Raw genomic sequence first — 27,619 nt, 5'->3', positions numbered from 1 at the left:
TGGCCTGATATATGTTCAATGATGTCTTTTATGAAGATGACCAGGACTCAAGGTTTGCTGTATTTCCGCTTACTGGCACGTGGATATAGATAGGCCAAGTAATACATAATATGGGTAGTCAAACAGACATCCGCGATTGGGGAACATACAGCAGCAGTCAAAACCACTGGCCAGATGGTGACAGTCCAACACGTTCTACACTTTACATATGCACATCGGTGTCCATTGTAGGACTCCAAAAATTTACCCATTCGTATTATCAACCAGCTGCGATCGATCCAGTCGGTGTGACAGCCGTGACTACGGCACAGATAGACATATGCACCACCAGCGTGTTTAAGGTTGATGACAACTGTCCATGAAATGCAGGAAATATGAACAGAAATCCCCAGATTGTCGTGTCCATAGAAGTCGTCCACATCCCAGTCCGCACACATGAAGGATGTGTAATGGGTACCGTGGAGGGTCGCAGCCATGGGATCCTGGGTATGCAAAATTGGGGCTCGGTGTTGTTTGGCAGATAATCCGTTGTCCCGCCCCGTGGGAGGGATGTGGGTATAGCACGTGCCTTACTCCCCACTAATGATGCAAAGCATCCAACGGATAATGCTAAAAGCAGGTGTGAAATGTGTACAGCCCTATATCTGTGTCCAGTAGGCAATTCCCATGGATGGACAAGTGTACGACCAAGATGGCACCTATAACTGGAAACCTGGTGGAATTACACAGCTGCAGTGAGGCATAACACAGGAAATACAGATAGGGAGTACAGTAGACACTCCCCATACAAAGTCAGACCGCCGTGCGAATACCGGCGTACACAGCACTTGATCTGCCAGCAACATAATGGGGAGCACTCGCTACCATACAGCGGAACAGATGGGCGACCTGTGGAACACATACTAATGGCACACCAACAACGTCAACTAGGATATGTAAGCTATGGCGTTCCCACCTATAAAGAAGACATGCTTCAATGAATACATAGGGGATCAACATGTTCCGGTGGTGTTATGTTGACAGTACAGTGACGGATATGTCCTATTGGGACGTCTGAGATTTATGTAAAGCAGTTGCTAACCTGCATCTTTGGATATACACCAGTTATTCACAGTTCTAAAACACCTGGTTTACGTAGCACCACGTAGAATGGGTGGTCAAACAGACATCCGCGATTGGCGAACATACAGCAGCGGTCGAAACCACTGGCCAGTTGGACACAGTCCAGCAACATCTACCTTTACATATGCACATTTGTGTCCATTGTAGGACCCAAAAATACCTTCTAACAGAACTCCATCCAGCCGTTTCCGACCACCAGATGATGCGATAGCCGTGACTACGGCACAGTTAGACATATGCACCGCCAGCGTGTTTAAGGTTGATGACAGGTATCCATGAAATGTAGGACATATGAACAGAAATCCCCAGATCGACGTGTCCATACATGTGCGTCCACATCCCAGTCCTGCACACATGATGGATGTGTAATGGGTACTATCGATGGTTGCAGCAATGGGAGCTTGGGTATGCAGAAATGGGGCTCGGTGTTGTTTGGCAGATAATCCGTTGTCCGCCCGTGGGAGGGTGTGGGTGTCTCACATGACCTACCCCCCACTAATGATGCAAAGCATCCACCGACTAATGCTAAATGCAGGTGTGGAATGTGTACAGGCCATAACAGTGTCCAGTAGGCAATCCCCATGGATGGCCAGGCCTACGACCAGGATGGCACCCATACCTGCAAGCCGGTGGAACCACACAGCTGCAGTAAGGCATAACACAGGAAATGCAGATGGAAAGTACAGTACACACCCCCCACAGAAATCCAGATGGCCGTGCGAATACCGGCGTACACAGCACTCGATCTGCCAGCAACAACATGGGGATCACTCGCTGCCATACTGCGGAACACATGGGCGACCAGTGGAACACATACCAATGGCACACCAACAACGTCAACTCGGACGGTCAGAGGATGTTGAAACACTGGCGTTCCCGCTTATAAAGAACATCCGTCAATGAATCAATAGGGTCCACATGTTCTGGCTGTGTCATATTGACAATACAGTGGCGTATATGTCCTACTGGGCTGTCTGAGGATTACGTGAAGCAGTTGCCAACCTGCAGCAGTACATCAATACTATTTGGGTTAATCGTAGTAGAACATGGGTTTCGTAGCACAACATAATATGTGTAGTCAAACACACATCCGCGAATGGGGAATATACAGCAGCGGTAACAATCACTGGCCACATGGACTCAGTCCAACATGTTCTACATTTTACATATGCACATTTGTGTCCATTGTAGGACCCAAAAATTTATCCGTTTGCAATGCCAACCGGCTGCGATCGGGAGACTCAGATGATGTGACAGCCGCGACTACGGCACGGCTACATATATGCACCACCAGCGTGTTCAAGGTTGATGACAACTGTCCATGAAATGCAGGACATATGCACAGGAATCCCCGGATAGTCCAGTCCATAGATGTGTGTCCACATCCCATTCCCGCACACATGGAGGATGTGCAATGGGTACTGTCGGGGGTTGCAGCCATGGGCTCGTGGGTATGCAGAAATGGGTGTCGGACGTGATTGGCAGAAGATCCGTTGTCCCGCCCCGTGTGCGGGATGTGGGTATGGCATATGCGTTACTCCGCACTGATAATGCAAATCATCTACCGGAGAATGCTAAATGCATCTGTGAAATGTGTACAGCCCTACACCAGTGTCCATGAGGCAGTTCCCATGGATGGACAAACGTACGGCCAAGATGGCACCCATAACTGCACACCTGGCGGAATCCCACAGCTGTAGTCAGGCAGAAGACAGGGAATAGATTTAGGGAGTACAGCAGACACTCCACATAGAATGTCAGGCCGCCGTGCGAATACCGGCGTACACAGCTGTCAACCTGCCAGCATGTGAATGGGGATCACTCGCTTGCATAGCGCGGAACAAATGTGCGACCTGCGGAACACATACTGATGGCACACCCACAACGTCAACTAGGAAGGTTATAGGATGGTGAAGCTATGGCGTACCCACATATAAAGAACATCCTTCAATGAATTAATAGGATCTACATGTTTCGTTCGTGTAAAGTTGACAATACAGAGGCGGGAATGTCCCAATGGGATATCTGCGGATTGGTGAAAGCAATTGTTAGCTTGCAACATTGGAATCACACCATTTGGGTACAGTGGCGGATAACACGGTTTACGTAGTACTACATAATATGGGTACACAAACAGAAATCCGTGATTGCTGAACATACGGCAGCAGTCAGACCCACTGGCCAGATGGACACAGTACAATACGTTCTACACTTGATATATGCACATTGGTGTCCATTGTAGGACCCAAAAATTATGCGTATGCAATGTGAACAGGCGGCGATCTAGAGACCCAGAAGACCTGATAGCCGTGACTACGGCACAGCTACATATGTGCACCACCAGCGTTTTCAAGGTTGGTGACAAGTGTCCATGAAATGCAGGACATATGGATCGGACTCCCCAGGTTGCCGAGTCCATAGACGTGCGTCCACATCCCATTCACGCACACATGGAGGATGTGCAATGGGTACCGTCGAGGGTGCAGACATGGGATCTTGGGTATGCAGAAATGGGGCTCGGTGTCGATTGGCAGATAATCCGCCGTACCGCCCCGTGGGAGGTATGTGGGTATAGCACATGCGTTACTCCCCACTAATAATGCAAATCATCCACCGGAGAATGCTAAATGCAGCTGTGACATGTGTACAGCCCTCTACCAGTGTCCAGTAGGCAGTTCCCATGGACGGACAAACGTACGGCCAAGATGGCACCCATAACAGCAAACCTGGTGGGATCACACAGCTGTAGTAAGGCAAAACACAGGGAATACAGATAGGGACTACAGTAGAGACTCCACATACAAAGTCAGACCGCCCGTGCGAATACCGGCGTACACAGCACTCAATCTGCCAGCAAGTGAATGGTGATCACTCGCTGCCATACCGCGGAACAAATGGGCGACCTGCGGAACACATACTAATGGCACACCAACAACGTCACCTAGAAAGGGTATAGGATGTTTAAGCTATGGCGTACACACATATAAAGAACATCCTGCAATGAATCAATAGGATCTACATGGTTTCTTCGTGTTAATGTGACAATACAGAGGCGGGAATGTCCCAATGGGATATCTGCGGATTAGTTAAAGCAATTGTTAGCCTGCATCATGGGAACTACACCATTTGGGTTCGGTGGCGGAAGACCCGGTTTACGTAGCTCTACATAATATGGGTACTCAAACAGACATCCGTGACTGCTGGACATGCAGCGGCAGTCAAACACACTGGTCAGATGGACACAGTCCAATATGTTCTACACTTTACATATGCACACTGTATTGTAGGACCCAAAAATTTATCCGTACGCAATGCAACCTGCTTGGAGTGGGAGACCCAGATGAAGTGGCAGCCGTGACTACGGCACAGCTACATATATGCACCACCAGCGTGTCCAAGGTTAATGACAACTGTCCATGAACTGCAGGTGATATGCACATGAATCCCCAGATTGTCCAGTCCATACAGGTGCGTCCACATCCCATTCACGCACACGTGGAGGATGTGCAACGGGTACTGTCGAGGGCTGCAGCCATGGGATCGTGGGTATGCAGAAATGGGTCTCGGTGTTGATTGGCAGATGATCCGTTGTCCCGCCCCGTGTGAGGGATGTGGGTATGGCACATGCGTTACTCCGCACTAATTATGCAAATGACCCACTGGAGAATGCTAAATGCAGCTGTGAAATGTGTACAGCACTATACCAGTGTCCATTACACAGTTCCCATGGATGGACAATCGTACGGCCAAGATGGCACCCATAACTGCAAACCTGGTGGAATCACACAGCTGTGGTAAGGCACAACACAGGGAATACAGATAGGGACTACAGTAGAGACTCCACATACGATGTCAGACCGCCGTGCGAATACCGGCGTACACAGCACCCAATCTGCTAGAAGATGAATGGGGATCACTCGCTACCATACCGCGGAACAAATGGGCGACCTGCGGAACACATACTAACGGCACACCAACAACGTCAAGTGGGAAAGTCATAGGATCCTGACACTATGGCGTTCACGCTTATGAAGAACATCCGTCAATGAATTAATAGGATCTACATCTCTTGGTTGTGTCCGTTTGACAATACTGTGGCGGACATATCCTAATGGGACATTGGAGGATGACCTAAAGCTTCTCCTAGCCTGCATCATTGGATCTACACCATCCGGTTTCAGTTTAGAATACCCTGGTCAACGTAGCACTACATAATATGGGTAGCAACCACACATCCGCGATTGGGGAACATACAGCAGCGGTCAAACCCACTAGCCAGATGGACACAGTCCAACAAGGTCTACACTGTACATATGCACAATGGTGTTCATAGTAGGACCCCAGAGATTCATCCCTACGCAATGTCAACCAGCCACGATCGGGAGACCCGAAAGAACTGACAGCCGTGTCTACGGTACAGCCAGACATATGCACCCCCAGCGTGTTCAGGGTTGACGACAGCTGTCCACGGAATGCGGGACATATGTACAGATATTCCCATATTGTAGAGTCCATAGAGGTGCGTCCACATCCCATTCCTGCACACATGCCGGATGTGTAATGGGTACCGTCGAGGGCTGCAGCCATGTGATCCTGGGTATGCAGTAACGGGGCTCGGTGTTGTCTGGCAGATAATACGTTGTCCCGCACCGTGGGAGGGATGTGGGAGTAGCACGTGCCTTACTCCCCACCGATAGTGCAAAGCATCCACCGGCTAATGCGAAATGCAGGTGTGAAATGTGTACTGCTCCATACCAGTGTCGAGTAGACAATCGCGAGGGATGGACAAGCGTAGGACCAAGATGGCACCCATAACCGCGAACCTGGTGTAACCACACAGCTGCAGTGAGGCATAACACAGGTAATACAGATGGGGAAACCAGTAGACACTCCCCATACAAAGCCAGACCGCTGTGCGAATACCGGCGTACACAGCTGTCAATCTGCCAGCACCGGAATGGGTATCACACGCTCCCGTACCGCGGAAATAATGGGTGACCTGTGGAACACATACCAATGGCACAATATCAACGTCAGATAGGAAAGCCATACGATGGTCAAACTATGGCGTCCCCACCAATGAAGAACATCCTTCGGTGAAGTAATAGTGTTAATGTCAATTGACCATGGAATACACATACTCCACATCAAAGACCCGGTGGCACCTTATGGCACACAAAGCACGACACACATAGGTAGATGTAACAGTCAACGTAGACGTTTCGTCCACGACAGGTCACATGTGGTATCCAAAGGTTACTCCATAGACATGTAAGCGCTATCACCCGTAGGCTCCGTGAGACGTACACATAACATAGACGCGTCCAGGCTTTATATATCCCCCCTTACACTTCCATGTGTTACTTTCTGTGCAAACAATGAACATGTAACCACAGCATAGAAAGCACAGACGCAATGTTAACCACACACACATATGTTAACACCTCAGAAGGCATCCTATTAACACATGTATCATATGTTATTGTACTATGCCGAATACTCATCATTCAATGATTTAACAATGTATATGGCAGATATGCATAGCATATCACTGTAATACAGCGGTACATAACTGAAAGAGTGGACAAATGTGTGCTAACCGTACAGCTGTACCTAAACTACATTCCCGTTACGGGGGCTTGCTCCACCTGCCTCGCAAAAGAGGCCTCATCTGTGTTCCATCAGTCAGGCCTGGTGTGTGGCCAACCCTCCACCTACTAATCCAAATAGATCCGCATTCTATAGCATAGCTGATGAGGTCCCCCCTCTGGTATTACAACCTGGACGTCGTAAAACACCGACTGTAGACGAATGCCTTGTGATGTGCCCACATCCGGCCGTAGGCATACGGCAATCCTGCGGCTGGCCAGGGCGCCGCACTAGTAGGGCCACCTGTCCAGTAGGTGTGTCATGTAGGTATACCAAGATGGGGTCACCATGTGCTGTGGTGGTGTGCGCCAAGGAGCCCTACAGCCTAGGGCAGCAGTCGATCTAAGTCCGCAGCCGTAAGAGGGGTAGTACGGTCTGCAGGTATGAGCAGACGTGCACATGAAACAGCGGTCCACAAGGATTACCCATGGTGGCGACACATGCACAGATGGCTGTAGCGGGACACACACACGGCCATGCATACAGCACAGGTAGACATACACACACCATAACTAGCCAAGTACACACAAGGTGTATGGCGTGTATGGGTACACTGTCAGGACAGCAAGGATAGCTGTCTGTCACGATATCCAGCAGATGTCAATACGGTGTTCTGGAATACGGACAGTGCATGGACAATGAGTGGATACACAGCGTACCACAGTCATATGTGTCAGCCGTGCAAATATGCGATACATGGGAAAGACAGCCGTCCATGCTAGAGCAGCATTACGGCCACAACACAGATGCGTAGCTATACAATGACAGAGATACAGACGGACACATGTGGCAGGCCCGGGTGTGTAATGTACACAGCATCACCCCACCACACCATAGCATGGTGCACGTGGAGATCACGCTACGGCGGTCGCCGACCACAACAGACACACAAGCAGTACACGAACTGCGTACCACCATCCAGAAACACAGGGATGGCGGCAGGATAGGTGTGTTCTGCGTAAACCACAAGGCAATACCGTATGAACCCATGCAGCTGGGAGCATGGACACACACACACATGTGGCAGGCATGGTGTTTGACCACACCCCCACATACCCAAACGCACAAACGTACGACACAGGTATGGAATGCGCTACGTGGACCACCGAGCACACCACCAGCAGAGGCACATGTACAGGTGGGTGGCAACATCCGTAAAGGAATGGCCGCTGATAGCCAAGGTTTGTGTTGCGAAGCGTCTAAAAGCATGTTCATCTGCAGAGGCAGCTGGAAACACACACACACACACGGAAGGGCCGGGAGTCGAACCTACGCCTATCTACATGAACTCACTACAGTATGAAGCATTTACAGAACGCGCTACCGAGTTTACTGAGCACAGCGCTGTCAGAGGCATACTTCTAGGCGGGTGACATCACTCGTAAGACAATAGCTGGCAATAGCCAAGGTATGTGTTGCGAAGCGTCTAAAAGCATGTTCATCTGCAGAGGCAGCTGGAAACACACACACACACACGGAAGGGCCTCGAACCTACGCCTATCTACATGAACTCACTACAGTATGAAGCATTTACAGAACGCGCTACCGAGTTTACTGAGCACAGCGCTGTCAGAGGCATACTTCTAGGCGGGTGACATCACTCGTAAGACAATAGCTGGCAATAGCCAAGGTATGTGTTGCGAAGCGTCTAAAAGCATGTTCATCTGCAGAGGCAGCTGGAAACACACACACACACACGGAAGGGCCGGGAGTCGAACCATACCTATCTACATGAACTCACTACAGTATGAAGCATTTACAGAACGCGCTACCGAGTTTACTGAGCACAGCGCTGTCAGAGGCATACTTCTAGGCGGGTGACATCACTCGTAAGACAATAGCTGGCAATAGCCAAGGTATGTGTTGCGAAGCGTCTAAAAGCATGTTCATCTGCAGAGGCAGCTGGAAACACACACACACACACACGGAAGGGCCGGAAGTCGAACCTACGCCTATCTACATGAACTCACTACAGTATGAAGCATTTACAGAACGCGCTACCGAGTTTACTGAGCACAGCTGTCAGAGGCATACTTCTAGGCGGGTGACATCACTCGTAAGACAATAGCTGGCAATAGCCAAGGTATGTGTTGTGAAGCGTCTAAAAGCATGTTCATCTGCAGAGGCAGCTGGAAACACACACACACACACACGGAAGGGCGGAGTCGAACCTACGCCTATCTACATGAACTCACTACAGTATGAAGCATTTACAGAGCAGCTACCGAGTTTACTGAGCACAGCGCTGTCAGAGGCATACTTCTAGGCGGGTGACATCACTCGTAAGACAATAGCTGGCAATAGCCAAGGTATGTGTTGCGAAGCGTCTAAAAGCTAGTTCATCTGCAGAGGGAGCTGGAAACACACACACACACACACACACACACACACACACACAAGGGCCGAGAGTCGAACCTACGCCTACCTACATGAACTCACTACAGCATGAAGCATTTACAGAATGCGCTACCGGGATTACTGAGCACAGCACTGTCAGGAGGCATACCCCTAGGTGGGTGGTATCATCTGCAGAGACAATGCGTCCGATAGGGAATGAAGACAGAGTGCGCAGTCACGCAGCCTGTTACCATCCCAAGGTGGCCGTACAGTAACACGTTATTGCTGCAGTCGGGAATACCAAATAACTACTGATCAGTACATCACGACAGGGATACGGGATGCACCACATGACAGTTTACCCTATGAGAGGGCATCCGGCGTGCAGGATGTAGGCAGCCAATGTGGCATGACAGCCACATATGTGTCACCTGGATGGTCACCATGGCTATGCAGGATGCCATTGGCCATGGCTACACGCCTAGTAGCAGACATCGGTGGCGACTGTCGTGTACCCCCGGCGGGTGTACTGGCCATGCCTCCCACACCTAGCGGTTGCAAAGGGGAGACAGACATGCTCACGGGGTATCAACGCAGTCGGGCGCGGTGTGCACTGTACTGTGTGTCTATCTACACAGCTGCTTACTGGGCATGCTCAGACACTTAGACTCGGCACAGAGCAGACATGCATACACATGGTGCGACGGCATGGGTGGCAGAATGTGGACCGTCGTGTGTGTCGAGCCACACAACAGCAACCCGGCCATGCCACAGACGTGGCCGTTGCGAAGGGGATACAGTCATGCACCCGGGGTATTACTGCAGTCGGGCGCGGTGTGCACTGTACTGTGTGTCTATCTACACAGCTGCTTACTGGGCATGCTCAGACACTTAGACTCGGCACAGAGCACACATGCATACACATGGTGCGACGGCATGGGTGGCAGAATGTGGACCGTCGTGTGTCGAGCCACACAACAGCAACCCGGCCATGCCACAGGCGTGGCCGTTGCGAAGGGATACAGGCATGCACCGGGGTATTACTGCAGTCAGGCGGTGTGCACTGTACTGTATGTCCATCTACACAACTGCTTACTGGGCATGCTCAGACACTTAGACTCGGCACAGAGCGGACATGCATACACATGGTGCGACAGCATGGGTGGCAGAATGTGGACCGTCGTGTGTGTCCAGCCACACAACAGCAACCCGGCCATGCCACAGACGTGGCCGTTGCAGCGGGAATATCCAGGTGCAATTAACCATGGGTAGGACTGCCCTACAGTTTGTTGCATGCTACAGACCACCCTCCCAAACCCAGGATACCTGCACAGCCGTCCTGAGGACACTGGTGAGTGTGCATGCTCTCACAACAGCACCGTATTGGGTGACATCAACCACCCATACATAGACCGGAAACATTACCCATGACACAACACCCTACGCCACAGGTCCCGGGTGTTCATACACGTGACTGCTGTGAAACAGCCATGAACCATACCCACTAGGGGGGGACGTATACCAGTTCTGCCCATCACACATGGGAGGATATGCTCCACACAGGATGTACATCCCTCAATGGTGATATCAGACCATATAGTGGATCCACTGGTAATCCACATCCTGCACCCAACACCGGCATGGGAGACCTAAGTGGCGACCTCTCCACAGCAAACCACACACATCATATGACCGGTGTGGTACCCTACAACTCCTCCATGCCAGTGGTGAACACAGGCCGCACTGCCAACTCCCTTACGAATGCCTTCTCTGAGCACCCCCAGGGATGTCTGCACCAAGCGATCATGATAACATCAGGACCTTGTCCACCAAAGGTAGGCACATGGTCTGGTGGACCCCAGCCACTGACAAACTGTACATCAACAGTTGGAGCTAATACATGACAGAGCAATATCAGTACCAGAGAAGCCATCACCCATTCATACCGGCGTCAACATACGGCCACACATACAATCATCCAAGGCCGCTTGTGGGAGTGGTACTGCAGAGGGCACATGAGACAACCATAGGGCCTTCCTTAACTGTGGTAAGGACATGGGTGGGAGCGCACAGTCATGGCGGAAATGATCCAGAATGGTACAACGGTCACTGCACCCACAGACATTGTCAACAAACCAGCGGACATGTTCCATGCATACATCCACCCCCAAGAGGGACATATCCATCCACCGGAGTCTAGCCTCCGAAACATCTCATATTCCCTGGGTGATCTGATATCTGTTAGGCGGTGAACACAGCACCAATGGGCCCCGATGGTGTCCCTGGCTGTGTGCTACCCAACCTCATTGAGGCCCTCGACCCACACATAAGGCTGCTGTGTCATGTTAGCCTTACTACGGGCTAGGTCACCGCTGGATGGCATACGGCAGCTGTGGCCCCACTATGCCAGGGTAGTGCTCTTATGGACTGTAGACATTCCCGCCCTATCAGCCTGACAAGCCTTGTCTGCAAAGCTGCGGGGAGGTCCATACAGGTGCCCATGAATACAGACAGTGGTGTACAGCCAATACTGGAACATACCCACAACGACTTAGTCAAGGGCAGATCCTGCCTCCCAAACCTGCTCGTCCTGTCTGGAGCGGTCATCAAGGCCATTGATGGGGGTACGTCGGTTTGCACACACTACCATGACCTGGTGGGAGCGTTCAGAACACACTCCACGTGGGACTCATGGAAAGGCTCGCCAGCGTACATGTGGGGACATATGTCACACGATGGTTCTCAGAATGGTTGGAGGTCACACCACACAGGGTTTGTGTTCCTGGTGCCGTGTCAGACTCTAAGCTGGTCTCAAGTGGAGGCCCACAGGGCTCAGTCCTGGGCCCCCTGCCGTTCGGCATTCGACCATCCAATGTGCATGCAAACATAGGGGGATTGTGGCAGACAAGGTATGCAGATGACTGCACACTGGCCACCATACCCAACACCCCATCTGACCCGGACATCCACCTAGGTCGTCATAGACATGGATAACTGGTGCCAGAGCCATGGCCTGCTGCTACATGCCACAGAAGGTGCAGACCTACCCAGTGGGAAGGACATGTTTGCCCCGACGTAACATGTACGTGGTAATCCATTCAACATGGTGGGCGTGTTCATGGAAATGGGTACCACACCTGTCAGTAACCTCTGTCAACACACACTATGCCAATGTGGGTGGGAAGACATTCCACTGTGGCCACCTGGTCTGGAAGGAATCACATACACATCAAGGGTGTTCATTGTACCCCTGTACACATCACACACCAGAGCAATGATTGCGTACAATGGCACATCTGGGCTGTACCTAACCTGACACCTGCAGCACTCGGAAGGACCACAAACGTTCCACGACGCGGGGATAAAGGTGCTGGGACATGTGTCACACGCTGCCCGACCAAAGGGACTCCGGCTGTATACCTTCCCAGCACGTCTGCTCTGTGGTGATCTGTGCCTGACATACACGGCCATGTCCAACCTGGGTGACATGGACATGTTCCACCTCCTAGGCTCCGGGCAAACACGGCCACAGAAGCGACTGTCAGACACCTCACCACAAAGATGACTAGGACGTGCTGGGGGAACAGGGTCAACGCCCAGAGACCCCCTACAACACGGAGAGGATTGGCAGCCCATGTGAAGCAGAGGCCATGACTGCCTTTGTCCAGGGGTAATCATGGCGTGTGGATGTGTGATCATAGGTATCGCGCCAGGCATCATCTCTGTTTCAGTGCTGGACAGGGGACAGGAGACTGATGGATGTGGTATCCTCATCCTAAGGGGTGTTAGCAGCCACACACAGTCTTGCTAGGTTTACACATGCCGTAGGGCACATAGCCTGGTATGTACATGTGCCTATGTACCTATGTAGGGGTCCATGCCGGTTGCGGGTACCTGTGCTATGCTGATATTGCCAGATGTGCCTGTGGGTACCCCACGAATACACGTGGGGAACTGATAACAGTGCTCCCAGTAGGCACATGCAAGTACACCATAATTGGCATACGGGTTAACTGAACCAACATGGTGCTACACATGTAACCACCACGCATACTGTGTACACAGAGCAATGACTGCTGCACCTGCACTACATGGTATGTCTGCTGCATGATGTCAGTGCACGACACACATCACATACGCACCTGTCACCTGCCATACACAACCACCACAACATACACATCGCGTACTATGCAGACACAGGTATCACATACACCTCTCACTATCTTGTCCACCCTGTGCATCAGATTATGTTTGCATAACCGTGCACCGATGGTGTAGCTCACGGTTCTGCGGCAGAGACTTCATCATATGCACAGGGTGATATGTGTGCCACAGGCATAGGCTGTACCAATGGATGACATCATGTGTGTGTGTAAGGGCCTGTGCATTTACTGGGCATGACTGTGCAGAATGCATGTGGATGTGGTGGAGCCCTACAGTTGTGTTTGCTGTGTGTGGGTATGTGTGTACACAGTTCAGTCATCTGTGATGCCTACACGGGGTATACTTGGCAGCCCCAGACTGTACAGTGCAGGTGGTACGGCTCACTGTGTCCGCCTGCGGCGACCTGACCCGTGCCTGCCTGGGGTCGCACGGGCACTACCGGGTGGAGGTATAGAGTGGCCACTCTCCGATGACACATGTCCGCTGGAAACGTGTCCACGCCGGGGCCACGTCCACGTGGCCTGCTGTGTCCTGGTGTGGTTGGTGTAGTAGCAGCTGCACTGCTGCTGCTACCAGCACTGTGTGGGTGGGCATGGGAGGTGGCACGCACGTCGACCTGCACTTGGTGGTGTTACTGGCCCACGCCCACGTGCCCTATGCCTCACCCCTACCAGGTGTTCCAGCACGGACAGCTCACGCTCACGGATGGCCATGCCTCGGTCGAGGATCCCAGCCATCTCACCCAATCTCCTATCCAGAACATCGGCAAGATGCTGTTGGGCATTCGCCAATGACTGGATGTTCTCATTTAAGGAACGGATTGCGGACCTCTGCAGCCTCTGCCCTTCCTGGTTCTGCCGTTCGGCACGTGCCTGCGCCGCCATTACAGTCTGGAACATGCGTCTGGTTATACCAGCTGCTGCACCCTGTACGGCAGGTGTATGTCTAGCAGTGCTCCTCCTACGAGAAGCACCTGCCACATGCCTGTGTGGCACTCCACCAGTCATTACACTGGCATCATCGTGTGTACCTGCACCTTCTGCAGCCACCACACATTCCTGCTCGGTGCCAACAGACGCTGACTGTCCGTCATCTATGGGCAACGGTGTTGGGGTATGTGTCGGCATCTGAACCGTGTGCGGGGATGAAGGGGACGTAAGTGTGATGTTCTCCAATGGCACAGTGTCTGCCTGTGACGACCCTGCCTGTGCCTCATGCACATGGTCATCACCACTAGTATCTGTGGGGACACTAGCATCAGATGGACCGCAGGAGGAGAACGCACCTACAGCACCTGTCAATACAAAGACATACCGTAAGTTACATTACACACACACAGACACAGACACACACACACACACACACACACACACACACACACACACACACACACACACACACACACACACACACACACATGCAGACACATCATGCATGTGATATTGCAGGTGGCATGCAGCATTCCCACACCACAGGCCAGTGAATGCAGCCCAGACATTAATAGTGGCAGTATGCATACTGCCCTGGAGTGCACACTACAACAGGCAGGTGTCTTTTAGTGGGCATGCAGTACACACATTCATGGTAGTTTGCATGCATCACCGTGATACACCGTGTGGCCACGGGCGGGTTAACAGTACACATGGCTGCCGTCACTATGTCATGTACACCGCAAACATGTGCGGTATCATGTGGACATGTGACGATGGTGTCCCACCACATGCACCACATCACAACGGATGTCACAGTGCAGTGTTATGTGTACAGTCTACAGATACAATGCATGTGTAACACGGATGTCTGTGCAGGTGTGGTTGGTGTGAGCTGTGTACATAGCTGTACAGTGGGGAGTACGGGCACTGTGCCACTGCACGGTAGCAGGACACAGGTATGTTTCTGTGCGATGCGTGACCTGGATGCATTACATTGCCATGTCTGAAAGTCAGTTCAGCTGCTCAGCAGCACGTATATGGTGGACATTGGTGGCACCTCTAGTGGCTGCAGACAGGCATTCCATTTCACTGGTGTACCACATCGGATGTCCAGGGGGTCCACTACAGTGATGAGCCCACTATGTGTGGACAGGGTGCAACGGTGACTACCCACTGCGGATGTACTGTGTGGCAACATGCCTGTAGGTATCACCCATGGCCTTGTTTGTCTGGGTCATCGACAATTGTGTGTGATGGACATCGTGCACACGGCCCTGTGGTGGCCCATGTGACATACAACCGTACTAGTCTGAGGTGTCACATTCCCTAAGGCTATGCAGACATTGTGGATGTCTGCTATGTCGTGCATAGGTCATGTCATGGTGTGACACTGTTGCAGACAGACATCCACGTGCATGGGACATGTCATGTGCCATGTCACAACGTGTGCACCCAATGCAGGGGCATAGGTCACAGTGGTAACACCTGTGCTCTGGCCAGATCACAGCTCACTATGTGGTACTGTGTGCATACCGCAGAGGCATACCAATGCATACTACACATGCAGCCATTGTGGAACACCTACACCATTGTATGCATAGCTGACTGCACATATCACACCAATGGGTTATGTGGTGTCATGCCACTCTATACTAACGGTTGTATCTACTGTACATGGGTGGTGTGTGTGTCGGGTGGTGCAACCTGTATACCGTGACTGGGGCACACCCAGGAGTGCATGTCATACCTGGACACATGGGGAATATCAATACACCGTATCATGCCTTTTACTAGCAACAGACTTACCTGCGACAGACCCTTGTCTGTGCGACACGCCAGACGATACCTGTATAGGGATGACACAAAGGTATACACATTATCCATTACTATCGCCACGGTAAGCACTGTGCATGTCACATCATGCACCTGTGTGTTAGCATGTGCTATGCACATGTCTGCAAACACAACATAGCATACTGTAGTATGCATCTTGTGTGGCCATATACCTGGCATGTGTTGCTATATTATGTGTTGTACTATGACACCCACTCCTCGCTTATCATACAAACATGCAACACTGACTTACCAGGCAGCTCCAAGCTCGTTGGTTGGGAGACACCCACCTCCACGATGGACGCGAGGGTTTCAGCGTGTTGTTCCATGGGTGTCCCCAGACTGGCCAGGAGCTCCTCCGTGGCTGTGAGTGGGGGCTGGGTTTGTGGACCACCACCTGTCCCACCTTGTTGTCTGGCGATTGCAGCGGCACGCTGTCTCGCATGCATTAGGTCTGTGCAGTGCCTGCGGATCTGTTGATATGTGCGGTTGTGGCCGCCCAGGGTGTTCACCCTCCTGCGCATATCCTGCCACATCTCCTCCCGTTGTTGTGCCTGCAGTGGCACATGGCTAAACAAGATGTCGTAATTGTCATGTAGCAACGGTATTATGACCTCGTCTTCCTGTCGGCTAAAGGCAGGCAGCCGGGAACGTGGCATTATCTGTAAGACATAATGATGGTGACAGGTCACATTTACACTGCTGTGCTGGCATACTGCTGGAAATACATTGCTATGACATGTACAACATCTGCACAGTAATCTCTGCAAGGCATCATGGCAGTGACACAGCCGATTTGTTGCCGTCACACCATTGAGCAGTGGGTGTCATATCATATCTGTGTGTCACCTCATCACACTGTACACGCACCATGTTGATGTTAGCCTGCTGTGGACATGTGTACCTGGCTGCACCTGTGTCCATATCAGTTGGCACGGGTCCCCATGTGACAACGGTTCTACTGTTCACCTGGATGCTGTGTATATGTCACTAGACATCACGTAAGTGGCCATTATGATCGTCAGCGGTGGCACTGTACACATACACATGGACACCTGCACATGCATGTGTTGTGCCATGTACATCCACACAGCACTGTACGGGTGTTGGACAACTTGCCACGGCTCACCTGTGTTGCACATGTGATACACATGGGACAATGTGTAACCATGCCACATTAGCAGGAAAGGTCATGCATAGCATGTACACACGCACATTGTCCACAGCAACACACAGCACCTGTAACACCACAGGGTGCATCACCGCAACATTACTGCTGTGGATGGTTGATAGTGACAGTGCCTTTTGTCCATCGCACCATGTAGGACTGTGATAGCACATGCAGCCTTGCTGGGCAGGGCTGCATGGTATGGCAGGGTATGCCACATACATGGCACTGGGATGTGATCCACCTGGGGGGTGATGATATTGGCAGGGTGGCTGTCCATTCCATATGTCATTGCTATGTGTATATGGACATTACACATGTCTATCACCATGGTGTGGACACTGGCCTTATGCAAGGTAGGCTGCACGCTGCTTGGTGGGGTGTGTCTGGTGCATGCAGGTATCGCACATCCATGCATACACTGTAACCCTGACAGGTGCTATGTGCTGCGATATTGATTAACACAGTGCTGTATGTGGCCACACACTGCTATCCCGTGCACATGGATGGTTGCCTGTACTGACGTGGGTACCACATATGTCTACATCCAGTGCCTGCTGCCACCCCCATGTCTGCTGGTGCACTGCACACTGCCATCCCTCCCTCTGGAAACGTGTTGTTGGGCACAGCATAGGTATCCATGTATGGGGACAGGGATGTTCACATAGCAGGGGCACTGATGGTATCGTCGATCTGACCATACACGTATGACGCACCCCTCACACATACAACCCATTCATTATGTTGTTCACAACAGTGACACAGCTATACTGCTACGCTGGAGACATTCACAGATGTACATACACAGATGCATGCACATCCGTCTGTGGCATGGCCTGGACTATTGGTGTGGTTCGGCACATAACGTGTTTGAGTGCGGCTGGCGCAGACCTACTGTGCACATGTCTACACAGTAAGCCTGTTCTACAGTAGGCATCGGTGATGTGCTGTGCACATATCATATCTGCACATTTTGTTGGTGTCTGTCTATCCACGGGCCAGTGGTGGGACACACAGGGATATTGTTGAACATATCTGCATGCAACCCTGTACTGCTGTACCGCTAGCTTCTCAGGTGCTAATGTGTCATAGACATGCACACCATACTCGCACATGTGGTAGTGGGTTGCCACCCGTACCCATCTCCTCTTGTGGGTTGCTATCATCCCACACCCTCTTTGTATTGTATGTTCAGGCTATGCACCTGTGTGGGGCTTGTGGGCATGCAATGCAGTACTATGTGCCTTTGCACCCATCGCAGAACAAGTCACACAGGTACACTGGCGGCCGTACACTGCACAGCTTGATGTCGGCACATCACATGTTGTACACACGTAACACATCTCCTGTGGGACATGGTCAAATGTACAGGCATGTCCATCAGTCACATGCCACTGCTACCCCTACATGACGGCTATGCGGGACATGTGGCGGTACAGCAACTGTCACATGTACACGAGCAATGCCCCCCTACCTGCATCACGTGGTACTGCCTGTGGGGCATGTGCGTCTGCATCCATGCTATGGCCATAGATGACAGTTGTACATCGATATGTGCAACATACCTCATTGGGAGTTCTCATGTGCACATGTTCAACATGTCAACGCATTGTTTGTGTCTGTCAGACAGTCATTGTTGTGCATGGTTTACATGGCAGCCATGGCGTACTGTGTGTGATTCCAAGTACTTCATTGGGCTACCAGCATTGTACATTATCACAGCACATTCCAGCCATCACGTAGCCATCCTAGATGACAGTGTGAGGTGTTCTGCCATGTGCACATATGTCACACTGTACGAGGGTGACTGACACACATTCTCAGGACAGGGTTCTGACTGCTGTGGATGTGTGTGATGCTGTCGGCGACCATGACTGCGCCAGATGGTGTCATCTGGATGTGTAACATTCACAACACACACCTACCTTCACGTAGCAACACATCATCCACAACAATGGACATCCCTGCATGAACACTGTGTGCAGTATGTCTGTATGACCACTGCATGCACCACTGGTAGCCACCAGCATGGCTGCCAACAGCAGCAGTGTGTATCCTGTGTGAACATGGGTTACACCATTCACAACACACCTGTGTCAGATGGCCCTGTTGTGGGTCACAGTGCAGTTCCACACATCATGTAACAGTATGCATCATGCACCGGTATGTTGCGAACATGTGAACGTCTGTGCAAGTCAACATATGCACACATGACACATCACCTGGTACAACATGTCTGTCTTACCACATGCTATTGTGACCACCCTGTGATGACATTGTACAGGCTACGTGGACTGGGACATCTGATGGCTCAATGGTGTATTCACCCTCTGGGTGTGTGTCTAGCCAGGTGTACAGTAGGCAGTGGTCTGCACACGGGGATACTGTACATTGGCCTACTCTGTCACTGCGACTGTTGACTATGGTCATACTGTACTTATGCAGGCATGTGGTATTTGTCCAGTATGACAGTCGTGGTCAACCACAGTACTGTGGCACACATGACCTGCGGACATCTGCCTAGGGTGTGGGGCCCACATGTACATCTTCACATGCTATGCTGCCTCTGCAGCGGTGTCACATGTCTGTCGCCAGCAGGGCTCTCACAGGCAGGCACGGCATGCAGTGATGTGTGACAATGCTTGCACCCTCCACTGTGCTGTACACAAGCACTGCACACACAGTACGGCATGCCTGACATTTATCTGCGGTGCCTGGGACCTGCCTCCATGCTCTACAGAGCACACCTGCCAGTCCAGATTGTACACAGATCATACCTCCCAGGCACATACCTGGACTGCAACACACACAGGTGAGTGGATCCCACATCACACAGTGATTTACACACATACTATAGTTTTTTCAACAACAAATGCATCATAGGTACTCCATGTTCAGATACCCATGTTTGTGACCGCTAGACACATTGTGACACGCGACGGTGAGTACACTGTACACCACAGGTTACATGCTGGCTGTGTTATCATACTGTACATTGCACCTCGGACAGTTGCTACTGCCATGTGCTGACAGCAACACGCACTTCCCTAGTATGGACTCCCATGTACCCACACATGCTTGGCCATGCACTACACATAGCTGGGTGACACATTACACAAGACATACCATACCTACACTACCCTCGGCATGCACCATACCTCCATGTGTCTGTGTGCTATACCTACGGACATCCCCCCTCTGGTTGATGAACATATATGCTTCGCCGCCCTGCTAGCCACGCCCTGGACACACACCCATCGCAGCATACATGGTACATGTGCTCAACGGCTGGTACTACCGACATCTGCTGACGGGGTAGTTAATGGCATGGCACCCGGCAGCCGGACAGTATACATGACTATGCTGACACATATCACAGTGCACTTCCGCTACATGTATGCGCGGTGGTAGGGACCATGCTATTCCACACAGAGACATGGTGGTACTGGCCTTTTCACTGACACCACGGTGGTATTCATGTTCCATGCACATGTGCTGTATGGGCGCATGTGCAGGCTGTTCCACGGTGGGTATGTTCAAATGTGTGTGGTGCATCACTTGACAGTCATAGTGGGTCCTCGTGGTCCATCACATACTCCACAGCTAGCTACCTACACATGACCGCCATACATTGCAGTGTGGGCACTCACGCAGTGTGGTGGTATGTCTGTGTTGTTTGGCTACATCCACATTCAATGTAGCATACAACAGTCACCCAGGCATTGCCAACAGAGATGTTGTTGGCAACATGCCAGCCAATGGGATACCTACCGATAATACACACTCTCACTCACTACAGGGTTCCATTCCATAGATGGACATCGCATTGTCCCTGTGGACACATACATGGTACTGCCATGCACACGTTATGTCCTAGGACACTGTCCCAATGTCACCTCCAATCTCCCTAGCTGTTATATCCTGCCAACCTGGTTGTTATGTGTCTCTGCAGCAGCCCACTGAATTAACTGCTAGCCCATTCATGGGCGTTGTGTACCTTGACCACCACACCACTGCATCTATCACACTACACATGGGTGGTAGTGCATTGCGATGTGGGACTGCATTCGTACACCCATGACTGGACCATTCGGTATGGCACTGGGGCACATCCTCACATCCATGCTTCACACACTCATTGACGACCTCCATGCCTTTACTGGCACCCTTGTTGGGCCTCTGTGTGCCACAGCACACCACATCCACATGCTGCCCACCTGTCATACCATTGCATGGGTGGTTGGTGTGGTACAGAGGGTAACAGATCAGACATTATCCCCACATTGCCCTTCAGCACCATTCCACATTCTGGTAGTGGCAATGTACACATCCACCATCACATCATACCCTGTGTCTCAGGATGTTAGGCTATGTGACTGCTGGACAGGTCACACAGTGGTGCAAGCATATCATGCTACCTACGACATGTAAGGTACATGTGGCATTACACAGTCCTCAGTCATGTGGCCCCTCATGTTCACTATTTGCTTACATACACAACATGCTGTCACGGAGTAATGTCCATGCCTACATATCCCACATCTACATACCTGGCAGCATTCTAGCTCCACCAGATCATACTGCTAACAACCATACAGGTGTCGGTGTGGCAGATATATCGTGTAGATGTCATTGCGTCAGATACATCACACATGGTGCATACACATCACCTTTGCATAGCGACAGTCATCCACTGGGTATCACATGGATACTGTCCCTATACATGCATATCACATTGTACATGGTTGCTGTACACACACATGCCCCACATGGTGCTGTGGTTGCCATATTCCACTGTGGCGTGGGTACACATCTGCAGGGCCACACATATCTGGACTATGTGTGTTGCTGGGACATTGGTAGCCTTTGTACTTGTGCCATACACACATCTACACACGGGCAGGGTTACAATAACACATTCGTGGTGTACCTTCCACAATGGCTACAACTTTACATGTCATGGTATAGTCATGCCGTGATGTATACCAGGCTCAGACAGTTTACATATGCAGATGACAGACGGGGAACACATCTGTACTCATCTGCATACCACTTACACAGGGGTGTCCTCTACTCTGCCGTGGGCCATGTCCTCCGCATTACTGATGCATGTAGTACTCCTACATGGCGTTTGCAGTGGGCGGGGTGAATGAAGCACTCCTGCATATGTGCACACATGCCACATTGCTTAGCCTGGGCTTCTGTGTTACCTCCGCAGACTAGACACACACCATGCTGTAGAACATAGGTCCTGTGCACATCCCACAGGGACACACTGTGGCACTGGTCATGTGATAGCTCCCTTGCTGATAGGGTGACACATACACATGGGACCACCACAGCGGCAGTACTGTGTAGACATGCAGTTGACATCCACCTTTGCTGTTCAGTGGACACTACCATGGGGGGGTGACACTACTGTGTACATTGCACATGTGTTTACACATGGACCTGCCAGACGTCATTGTTGCACACATTGCACCTGCTACAGATCGTTTGGACATGGTTACTTGCTGTTCCTTCCATTTCGGGTGGCTATTCTGCTACTACTCTGTCCCATATGTGCAGGCCATACATATCCTGTTAATGTACATAACACTAGGCCATACCTCCATCATGCATGCTATGCCTGTGATACTGTGTATAATGTCTGAACATATCCATCATGATAGCTTTACATTACACATACTTGACATAGTCACCCCTACTGCGAGGCATACGTGCACGTCGTGCACACATTACGTATGACATCGACGATATATGCCCATACACATGTGTGTTGTGACACTATACATACATGTCCTATCCCCTGCTGTGGCACTTCATTGTTGGACATCCACTGCCAGCATCAGCGTGGGTGGTGGCATTGTTCTGTGTTTTAAATCCCTATGGCAGCCCTTGGGTTATCCCGGCTGTGTACATGATGTCCCACTGCTGTGCACACGGTGTCCACAGTAGTTGGTATGCTCATCGGGTTACCACTACATAACCACCTTTCACCACTCTCTGCTTTATGGACAGGTATCTTTACTTACAAACACCGTTCACATACAGTGCAGATTCGTCATACATATCATGCGTTACACACCAGTACATCTCGTGGGTTCTACATACCTTTCCTGTGTTGCTTTCCCTATTCCGTTAGAATCTCGCTAGTAACAAGTGAACGGCTCGTGTGGGAATAAAGTCTTTGTTCGGTATGAACATACAGTTTGAATATCCTGGGAGTCTTCCTTATATCCGTCGTCACCTGCGGCATGTGGGTTCATCACACCAATAGCTGTTCCTCGGTGTGTACTTATGCGCATATCACCTATGCATCTCCTCCATTAAATGCGGTGCGTCGGAACTAGGGCATGGTTCATTCCTCGTCTGGGCGTTGGTTATTTGCACTACCTTCGTGGGGATGGTATGTATTGTGTTATGTTATGTGTGGCTGCGACCGCTATGTGTGGCGTCAGGTACATTTCGCTGTGGTGTTAGCCGTGGATTGTGTGTGTTGGGTATGGTATTATGTTCGACATGTGGGTGTCCGTGTCCTGGCGGCGTCTGTCGATGGCGTTTTGCATTCTGATGTGTAACATAGCTCTTGTGTTCCTGTACACAACGGATGCAGGTATGCATCCGCTGCTGATAGTGTTTCCCACGCGAGATGTTGCGGGTATGCCGCTGTCATTGACTGCCTGGATGTTTTGCTGCTATTTCGGCTTGTATCCCTTTGATATGTGCGATGGGGTATATCGGCGGCTGTGGGTGACGGTACGGGTTGTGGGCCTTGCATTTGTACATACACGGTATGCTTGTGTGTGTGCTCCATCCCTGCCTGGGGAGCTGCAAGTTACCTGTCTGTTGTTCTAGGAGTGTAGGTTTTGTTGATGTCGTCTGGTGTCGGTACCGCCTGCTTGTGTGCTTCCTGCATGTATTCCTCCGTCACATCGGTAGTATATCTGCGGCTGTTCGTACGTGCCGACTATCCCTTGGCATTTTGTCACGGATATTTACGGTCATTGTGGTCCTGTACTTGGGACGGCCTGTATGCTACCGGTTGCCACCTATTCGGGTGGCGATTGCTTGTTTAACACTCGTAGAACACACAGCGGTGTTTACGGGACGATACGTGTCCACGATCGGTGCCGGGGTAGCACATGCGTATTTCCGCGGTACATAACTATTGCTGCGTAACGTTGCCGATGTATCGTGTTGAAATTAACATATCGGCACCATACATACGGTCATGGTTTGCACATGCGTCCTTTGCATCTCATGTTGGCTATACTCCTGTGGTACATTCTGGGACATTTTCGCTTTGCATCGTTTTACGTCGCCAGGCGCCTAGCCAGTGAGGAGCTGTCAGTACTACTTTGTGGGTACTGCTGTACATACGCCTGTGGTTCCTATACTGTATGCCTACACATGTAATTCCACTCCGCCTGTCACATGTCACCTACATACACATTTTACAGTGGCACACACATTACACTCGCACAGCGGAACACACGACACCCTCACCTCACACATACACATACTGCCGCTTTCGCAGGGACGGTTGCACACAGTACCTACGTTGACCACATCGCCGGCGGCGGTGTCTACCTCCGCCCTCATATCCTAAGAATATTACCCGCACATGTCCTGTTACTGTATCGTGGCCTGGCGATCATCCCGACTCGCGAATATGCATTTAGGTGGGTTGACCTTTCCATGGGTGGCGTTCCCTGCTCTGTCCACCCTCCCGGATAGTCGGGTTGTCGTTCACTATGTTTACTATGTAGAGATTTCGCGTCTTACTTCTCTGTAACCTTGCATCCCTGTGATTCCCTGTTTAACCTGTTGTACATTATATCTGTGTATGTGTACATATATTTCTACGTGTGTAATGATATCTATCTCCATATCTGTGTATGCACATATGTACATATGTAGACACCTTGCGTCGAACGTGGCAGCATACGGCTACGCCGTCTGCTGTCGGACCAGCGTGCGGTTGAGGTGTTGGCGTTCCATGCTCCGCTGGCTGTTGGGTGTGCAGTGTTTGGGTGCTACCTATGTTGGAGTCACACATGGGACCGCCCATACAGTACACATTACGGGCGGCCATGTTTGTGTGCCGTCCATTTCACTGTGTGTGCAGGTAGGGAGGTGTCAGTCCATGGGGCCTACGCTGTCAGAGTATGTGCTATACGTTCCCTCTTTGCCAAGGCATAGGCATATTGGGTGCGCCTCCGTCTGCCTACTGGGGCTGGCACAGTGTGTTCATGGCGCTGAACGCCCTGTGCCTGTGCTTGCCTTGGCAGTTGTGGCGGGCTTGGTGGCCCTACACCATTATGTCCCTGCAGCAGCTGTTTCCGCAGGATCATATTATGTAGCATAGCACATACTATGAATATGTGGGCACATGTGCCTGGAGAGTACTGCAAGGCTCCACGGATGTATCCAAGCACCGGAACCGTGATTTCAACATCCCAAACACACGCTCTATGATTATTCTGGTTTGTGCGTGTGCCTCATTATGGCGTTCTTGCATGTGTGTGTGTGCATTTCTGATGGGTGTCATCATCCACGGCTCCAGTGCGTAGCCAGCATCCCCCACAAGGTGACCTTGTGTGATGTCCCCCATGGCGAATACCTGATACAGCTGTGAGGCATGCCAGATATGGGAGTCGTGGTAGCTTCCAGGGCTGCCAGCACACACATCCATGATAATGCCCTGCGCATTGCACACGACCTGGCAATTGATGGAGGGAATCCCTTGCGGCTTATGTAGCGTCTACCCTGCCCCCGGGTGGTGACTTGATTTCTATGTGCGTACAGTCTATCGCACCCAGTACCTCCGGGTATTGTGCCACACGGTGGAAGTGGCGCATATTGCTAGCCAACTCCTCCTGAGATCTGGGGAAGGATATATACTCATGGGCATGTCGTAACATGGCATCCAGAAACTGGTGTAGTACCCTGGATGCTGATGCCTGTGAGATGCCCATTATATCCCGGTTGGCCTTTGAAAGGTACCTGTTGCCAGTATTCGCAAGCTTACACATACCTTTGTGTCCACTGGGATGGGCTCCCCTCTGTTGTCTCTTGTTCTCAGGCGTGGCGGCACAGCTCCACTATTTGCTGTAACGTGTCCCTGTCCACCCTGTAACGCTCTACTATTTCCAGGTCTTGCAGCCCCTGGTAGGTCGCCCTTGGTCTGAACACTCTCCTTCTCCTCTGAGGCCTACGGTAGTTGTCGGCACCCTCCTCCGCAACTCCGTCTGTCTCTAACACATGCCGATGCATCACGGCCACGGCAGCACCCAACATATACATTTTAAAAGTTCCCTGTGTGTTTACACCCTAAAGTGCGTTTGGGAATACGCTCCGTGTGTTGTGTGCATTCACACTTTATAGTGTTGTGCTCTACACCGGGTGATGTCATTGGGTGTGTCTGTGCTGCCGTATCTGTGTGTTATCTTCCGTGTTTTACCGTTGGCACTGCAACGCTGTTGCCTTTGGTGTTACATTACACTTGCCTGCATTGGTTTAGCTTTACACCTTAATTTACTGTTTCTGCAGGTTGCACCTACTATTTCCTGGAGTGCATCCTGCAGGCACATGGCATCTCATGCATTTTGTCTGCCGCCCGTTATGCTACCTCTCTACTTGGCTGTGCTGTATCGGTTCTTCGCTCTTTGCAATTCTGCTACATCCCCTACTTTCTTTGCATTCATATGCCTCCCCTTTCCTGTTTTGCGGATTCTGCATGCAGGGTTGTCAGCTGCCGCCGATTGCCCTTCGTGGGTTGATTGGTGTTGATTGCTCATTACGACTCCAATTACACTGCTTCCGCATTTCCTCATATTCTCCGCATCACCTTCCTGTATCCGTGGTTGTTGACGGCGGCCGTCACATGACTGGGTTGGGCGTAGTCATCCTCGTACACATGCATCTGTGCGCATTCTGTACTCTCAGCGCATCTATTTCCTCACACGCCGGTGCTGATGCTGTGATGTGCATTGTACAGCCCCTGTTTGCTGGGCTCCAATGTGCTTCCTCCTACAGTGGCACACCCTCTGCGATTGACATGTATTCCCTCTAGGCCACTCCTCGGTGTATTACAGCTGCGCCGTTTGGTGCAGCCTTACGCCAGCGGGGTTTTGCGATTCAGTATTATCTGCCTCATTTGCATGGCATTGACTACTAATACATGGTTACGGCGCAGGACACCGCCACTCCTTGGCAACCCTTGGGCTGTGGTTGTGGCTTTCCATGCATACTATGGTGTATTGTGGCTGTGATGCTGATGTGTCTTATACTGCTCTTTTATGACATTGTCATATTAATTCATTGTTCCGCACCTTCCGCGGACATGTCCTGGGGTTCTGCTGTGGTTTTTGCGTACATACCATTTATGTCGTTATTTACGTTTTCTGCA

This window comes from Protopterus annectens, chromosome 7.part0 (genome assembly GCF_019279795.1).
Source record: "Protopterus annectens isolate FY-2018-M chromosome 7.part0, PAN1.0, whole genome shotgun sequence".
In the NCBI taxonomy this organism is placed as follows: domain Eukaryota; kingdom Metazoa; phylum Chordata; order Ceratodontiformes; family Protopteridae; genus Protopterus; species Protopterus annectens.
Note: the sequence above shows the minus strand (reverse complement) of the source record.